The following is a 7,550-nucleotide window of genomic DNA, read 5'->3' as shown; positions in this document are numbered from 1 at the left end:
TTCACCTAGAATGTATCTACATGGACCCACTTGACATTCACTCATCAGCCATACACCCTTGGCGAATCACCTCTTTGATCCTAAATTCTACTTAAAAAAAAAAAGAAAGAGAGAGAGAGAGAGTTATGTCCAAATTACACCCAAAACTTCACCATACCTCTTCAATCTTCTGGAAACATCTACATGAGGCCACTAGGCAGCCTCTCTTGCTAAACATGGATGGAGTACAAGTTAGGACATAGCCTCATTAGTTTCTAACTCATAAAAATCGTGTCCATGCCATATCATGCCACCTATCTCTCCCTTGCCAGCACAACAATCACTATTTGGTCAACCATTTCACCAGCAAACTCAACTCTTCTTCCTCATCATGTTTCACTAAGAATTAGACCAAGAACTTTATTGTAGAGCCAAGAACATCCTCCTCAATCCTTTCAACCGAAGATGTTTAATCCATTGCTTGATTTCTCTGGTGAGCTTCGCTGCATTTCAACCATGGCAACGTAATCTACACACCATACCTAATATTTTCATATTCAATATTCTTCATTTTCCATGGATCGAACACCTGCGTCGAGCTCGTCGTCGCTCCCGGTGTCCAGTGCGCAGCCGCGGGTTCGCGTCGCCGTTCCCGTCGACCCAGGCCATCTCAGACTAAGCCACTGCGCCATGATTGTCACCAAGACCCTAGGAGCAAGACCACCGAAGGAAACGAGCTGAGGCACCGTCGTTAAAGAGATCGAGCCTTTCTTCTTCAACTCCGGCCGCCGGCGTCAATCTTCAATTCCCGCTGCTCTGGTGAGCCTCGTGTCGATTCCTCACATATACACCATCCTTGAGACCTCTCTAACCACCTGTACACCTTCTCTTAGCTCTCCATCTACCGGACCGTGCTGTCACCGTGAAGCCGACATCATCCTCCGCCTTCAAGCCGTTCCGCGAGCTGCTGCTGCCGTCCAAGCCTCGCCAACACCGTGCTTCTGACCGGTGAGCACCCTAAACCTCCCAAAGATCGAATGCATGCATTCCTTTAGCCCAAAATCAAGTTCCACCGCAACATGCAAAGCCATCTGAAAACCTTCTCCACTATTCTGCAACATACGGGCGCTATGGTTGACCATTTACAGCATATTCACCTTCTCTAGGATTGCATTGACGTGGGACACACTTTTTATTTTTATTCCGACACCATCCGAGCCTCCGTTTGCCGCCGGCGAGCTTGAGATCGAGCTCGGCCATAGCTTGTCCTGCTTCAGCTCGAACCAGGGACCTCCTTACAAGAATTTAATTTAATGTAGGGTCCTTTCTGCAAAAGCACAGGACACACAGCACTGTTGCAGGACCTACTCATATTTATTGAAAACAGGAAGGACTCTTAATGAAAACAGCTATTCAACATGTGCTGAATTGTTCAAATCTACTTTAAACTTCAAAATTGCATACTCCTAACTAATTCATCTAAACTCTTTTTAGGTGAAACCAATTTCTATAGATTCACAAAATTTAGCACTATAATGTTATAAAATAAGAAGTGACACATAAAGTACAAAAATCTATCTCTAAAATTCATCTAAGAAAAATCAGACATAAAATATGCACAGGATTATAAAATGCATAGAAAACTCATTACAACTCATTTTAGAGCAAACTTAGCTTCAACAGATCCACCAACATGTTCTCTAAAATCAAAGTAAAATAAAACATATACACAATTTACATCAAATGCCTCTAAAACTATTACTTCCAAGTTAAGCTGAAATTTAGAAATTGATATAAAATTCATCTTAGGTCCTTTTTGAGTAAACACAAGTTCTGTAGAATCACCAAAACATATAATTCCAAGTTATAAAATAAAATTATATACTTACTATATGATAAAAGCCTATAAAAAATTATGTAAGTAATAACCAACATAGAGCAGCCTTTAAATTCTAAAATTTGTAGAAATTCATTTTTATTTCAAATGGAATGAACCAAGTTTCTATAGAACCAGCAAACAGTGAGCTTCATCATAGTAAAATAAAATATGACACCTTCTGTACAGATTATAGCTCTAATCTTTAAATAGATAACCTAGGAGTTAATCACCTAGTAATGATTAAGCAAAATATATGTGTAAAGGTATTTAAAATGCACTCTAGCTATGAATAAACCAAAATAAAACTTGTTAGACCAGAGAGGTCATAGTTCCAGCCTTAATTCCCAAAGACTTAGCAAACTTAACTCATATAACAATTTCTAGGTTGGTATGTTAAGTAACTAACATAGACCATCCCTATTTATAAAATGTGTAGTAAAATAATATAAACTCTAAAATTATGAACTAAGATTAGATTAGTTAACTAAAATACTCATTTTATACATCACTGGCTAGATGAGGCAAGTTCTGGACCTAAACCTCTAAAGCCATGAACCTATATAACACTATACACCTATAACATGTTATAACTTGTAAAATACATAAAGAATTCATATTAACTCTAAAAATTATGAAACCAAATATGTTAGTCCTAGAAAACACATATCTTCACCCCAGCAAATATAAACTTAATAAGAATCACCTTACAATAGCATTTCATAATAGTACCTAAGTAAATCCTATATTATACCACGCAAATTTCTAAAATTCATAACTCCCAAATAAAAAGAGATAAAATAGAAATTCTTTCACCTAAATTCATCTTAGACCAATACCTATCCACTGTGCACAAATCATGCATTTTAAAGCATTTTGGATTTTTCGCATATTTCGGTGTTTAATTGCATAACATGTACTTTGTATAGATGATTGCTTAGACGGTGAAGAAGTGATTTAGGTGCTGACATTTTCCAGTTGCAAGGCAAGTCCCACCTCCCTCTCTTTAATCACTTTGAACCTATGTTTTGGAGGTTATTGAAAATGTTTGCAAATCTTGCATGTCAATTGTACAGTAATAAATTAAAATTTTGTTAAACTTGTTAGACAAACTCCTATTATTTGCATTATCACCTTAACCCCACATATATCCATATCCATCATTCCTAAACTTAGGAACAATATGACTATACTGTCGACGTTTGATGTCGCGATTCCGGTATTTGATGTCGTGATTCCGGTATTTGCATAGTATAGGGATCGTTGGTACTAGGATATATGCGAAATTGTAATAAAAGAAATGGGGATGAGGATTTTTATACAGATTCAGGCCCCTGAATTGTTAGGTAATAACCCTACTCTTGTCGGTCGAAGCCAGTCGTTGCTCTTATTCACCATGATCACACCAGTACAATATTTGGGGTAGCCTATCTAACTGTTGCCGACTTGACAGCCATAAAACCATCCCGTAGTCGATAACAGAGTAGTCTTCCTCCTCGAATCCGTGCCCGGCGAGATCAAAGACAGCGCTATGTCTCTCCTGACAGCATCTGTAGACACCGTAGGGGACTAGCCATGCTTATCTCTAAAGTCGATATCCGGCGGCATGTCTTGGCGTATGTTGGCTTGTATGTTGATCTATTGCTCCGTGTCCTCTCTCCTCCTAGGGGGCCTTGTATTTATACCCATAGGTGTCTCCTTGTCCAAGTAGAACTAGGGAAACTAATATGGATACAATCCGAGTAGTCCTTGTCGTTTCCATGTAGAACTCTATTCATCCTTCCTTACGCGGAACTCTTCCTATATCCGAAGGTTGTTTCCATATAAGACATGGTATGTGGTGGGTCCTACCGAGATTTAGTCAACTACTATTAGGTATGTGGTATCCATAACCCTGACATATACCACTTTATATATACGAGTTTTGATGTCACTAGGTTACAATAATGCTTAGCCATGCTTAGAATGGTGTTCCTTGTCATTATGGGCTCATTACAAACATGAAAATTGTTTCTGAAATAATCTAGACAGAACTTGAATACTTATGATTTTGATAAATAAAATGGAGCAAAATATGGATTTTAGGTTTGGGCCTCAAGTGGTGCACATATGGTGATTTGTTGTGTACCGATAGGGGTAGAGTGCGTCCAAACCGACCTAAGGACTTCACTCAATGTCAGTTCATTTCGTATACAGTGCAACCACATCCACATGTGCTAGTACGGGATAGCCCAAGCTTAGAAAATTATTTATGATTTAGCCTTACATTCTGGTAGGCCGGTGTATATGAGTTCGTATAATTCAGAAGAGCTTCCTATTTACCCCGACGTGATACAACAGTATTGTGCCTCGTGGTGGGTTGCCGTTGTGTCCGCCACCACGGCGTTAAGTTTAAGGCGTGGGCCCGCCACTTAACGGTTCTAGGTCATATAACGTGTATGGCTTAAGATGGAGTAACACGTATCGTGCTGGTGTAAGGCTAAATCATGAATTTTGGAACAGCTTTGTTGCGGGTAATAAATCGGGTACTTATGTATCGCGTATCGTGCTGGTGTAAGGCTAAATCATGAATTTTGGAACAGCTTTGTTGCGGGTAATAAATCGGGTACTTATGTATCACGTGCCATGCTCTTGCATGATTATTATTTCGCATCTTGTGGGGAAAGTGTACAAACTCTGCAGACTTATGTTTATTCTTCTAAATGCTGAAATTTAACTTCAAAATGTGATGAGATTTGAGAATGATCTCCTTGCTGCCATGGATAGCAATGAGCTGCATACTTATACATGATTAATGTGCCCATATGCTAAGTACTAGCTTGCTGAAATTTATTTGAAAGCAAAATCTGATTTGAATGTGTTTTATGCAAATAAAACTTGCTTTATGATAAAAAGAGACATATTATGCCTTCCTTGATTATATGTCTTGCAAATAGGGTGTTAGGCTTGTGTTGGTGCTTGCCAGTACATTATTTTTAATAATGTACTGACTCTTGCTATTAAATTAATCTTTTGCTTGCATGTTTTAGATTTAGTTTTTTAGTGATGCTGGTAGTACATTATTTCTAATAATGTACTGACTCTTGCTGTTGAATTAACCTTTTGCTTGCATATTTTAGATTTAGTCTTTGAGTGATGCGGGTAATCGACTGCTTCTTCTAGGACTTGAACTTAATGGGGTAAATCCCTAGTCGGTGTGCTTGAGGATTGGGTAGTCAAGCTTCCGCTATTCTATATATTTATTTGGCTGGTCGGCCTATGTAACTATGAAGTAGTTGTAATTTAGAATCACTTTCGTCTTAAGTGTATTTTTCTATGTATTTCCATGCTTGAGATGAAAGTGTGAATCTAGTGTACATCCTGGGAACTAGATTCACATGAGTATGAGTTAAGAATATTTGAGATGTTGTAGATCTTTAGCCATTTTTGTCAAGTCTCCTGAATGTGTAACACAACTGGTCGCCGCCTTCGAGTGGTTTGACGGGCACATCTCAGGCTAAAGTTGACTGGCAGGCTATAGGCCCAGCAATATCTCCAATATTCCTCTCTCGAGGCGTCAGATATTTCATTATGCTTGTTGTTGACTTGAATTATTTATTTCATCTCTCAATTATAATGGAAGGTCCGGAGAGCCTACGACATTTACGTTTGGTAATTATCCGAATGCCCCTCTTAGGTTCGGAGTTAATTTTTTGCTCTTCTAAAGAGGTAGGCATGGACTCCCCAGCGACCCCCACGAACTTCTCGCTGCTTCTCAGTCTGGCACCCCGCAATGAATCATGCTATACAAAAGGTAAAGCCATTGTCCACGCTGGCTTGTGGTTGGTACGGTTAATGTTTCACAACAGTAGCTCACGAACTGGTCCTTTAATTGCCATGAGCACGACCATCAAAATCACATGCTCACAACCCACCATTAATCAGGTTTTATTTATCAATTAATTATCATAACACGATTAACCATCGTGAGCTACCATTAACCATAAGTAATAATGTAATATGATTCATCCCATAAATAAGCTAATGTTTCTAAGCATGGCTAAGCAATTATATATATAGCATTTAGGTGAACCAAACCAATATATAAGGTTCAAGCTAATCAATTTATTACTCATAGGAAAATAAAGTCATTGTTGGCCATAATTAAATGGGAAAGGCTCACCACCCGATAACATTCGAAAATAATGCATAAGTTAAAATAAAACATTAGCTTTAAACGGGTTCAACATGCTCAAAGAGTTGTTTGGGATCTGTGTGACTTGCCTTGAGCTTCCTCAAACGCTTCTGAACCTTCCTCAACGTAAACGCTCTCCTCCGGAACGTTAGAAACTAAAGCAAATAAACACAATCAATAAAACAGTACAAAAACAAGCATAAACAGTACATGTGGATATTTTTAACATGTAGATCTCGATTTTAGATGAATTTAGAAACTTGAACCACTTAAATCCGAGTTACGATATTTTAGTTATGAATTTCCGAAGTTTTAATCATATTTCATCTAATACAGAAAAACTAATAAAAGGATTTATGACGTCATCGATGACATCATCGCCGGCCATGGCTCTGAACCATGAGATCGCCGGCCATGGCTCTGAACCATGATGTCGCCGGAGCTAGAGGACATGGCCGGGTCTTCCGAGGACACCCATGCGAAGAGGACGACGACGCGAACTCACCGGTGCGAAAAACAACGACGGACGACGACGAACGAAGGCCGGCGACGAACTCCAACGGCGGCTTGGCTCGGGTCAACCTCGGCGACGGCGCTCCGACGGTCTTCGGCGGCTGAAAAGGGGCGGCCGAGGTGCTCCTCCACCGCGCGAACCCGACGGCGACGACGGTAAGCGGCGACGGCGACCACAACCCCAGCGCGACGCGGTTGGAACGACGACAACGAAGGCGGCGGCTAGGGCTACGCGGTGGCGGCGCTACGGGCAACGGTAGAGCTCGGAACTTGAGGCAAACGGAAGAGGACGACTTAGGGATGCTTTATATAGGCACGGGTGAGAGAGATCGAACTCAAAACGAGAGGATTTTAACCGGAAAATCCGAGGGTTAGTTTGGAGAGGTAAACTCAAAAACGAGTTTGACTCGGATAAAATACAAGGAATTAGGTTCCGATTCTTAAGGAAAACGAGAGAGGAAGATAAAGGAAATATTTCCCCTCAACTAATTTTCGGAATACACGAGAGATAAGGCCGGATTTGGATGGGAAAAACCTAGCCCACTCGGTCTCAGTTCGGCTGTCCAGAGGTTGAAGATGAACAGTGCAAAGGACGAAAATTAGACTTTTCGGCTGGGCTTCTACTTCTTGGCCCGATTGAAAGAGGGACACAAAGCAGACTTCGACAGAGGGAGGGAGAGGGCTGCAGGCTGAGAGGAGATTGGGCCAAGAAAGAGAGAGGACTTTTCCTGTTTCGGCCCGAAAAGGAAAAGAGGAATTTTAATTACTTTTCCAATTAAATTAATCACTGAAATGATCTTTGAATTGTTAAAAATACTTCCAATGCTCAAATAATTTCAAGAAAAATCCTGAAAATACTTGGACACTCAAAGTACTTAACAAGATTATAATTAGACCATTTAATGATTAATTTAATATGTGGATAATTACTGAAATGTTGTTTGTATTATTAAAATTAGAAATTGAGCTCCGGAAAATCTGAGAAAATTCCAGAGAGTATAATTAACC

The 7,550-nt window shown here is 39.9% G+C and overlaps 2 long non-coding RNA genes across 2 annotated transcripts; one reads left to right on the top strand and one right to left on the bottom strand.

Annotated features, from left to right (window-relative positions):
* Positions 1-553: 553 nt before the first annotated feature.
* On the top strand, positions 554-2,840 carry LOC107280536 (uncharacterized). Its single transcript, XR_001545056.3, has 3 exons — positions 554-798; positions 873-987; positions 2,785-2,840. It is a non-coding gene; the product is annotated as an uncharacterized lncRNA (long non-coding RNA).
* On the bottom strand, positions 2,800-7,136 carry LOC112938574 (uncharacterized). Its single transcript, XR_003241700.2, has 2 exons — positions 6,535-7,136; positions 2,800-6,184 (listed from the first exon to the last, which is right to left on the bottom strand). It is a non-coding gene; the product is annotated as an uncharacterized lncRNA (long non-coding RNA).
* Between the last annotated feature and the right edge of the window lie 414 nt (positions 7,137-7,550).

Source organism: Oryza sativa, chromosome 4 (assembly GCF_034140825.1).
Source record: "Oryza sativa Japonica Group chromosome 4, ASM3414082v1".
NCBI lineage: Eukaryota > Viridiplantae > Streptophyta > Magnoliopsida > Poales > Poaceae > Oryza > Oryza sativa.
The sequence above is the reverse complement of the archived record's forward strand: the minus strand, read 5'-3'. Positions and strand labels throughout refer to the sequence as shown.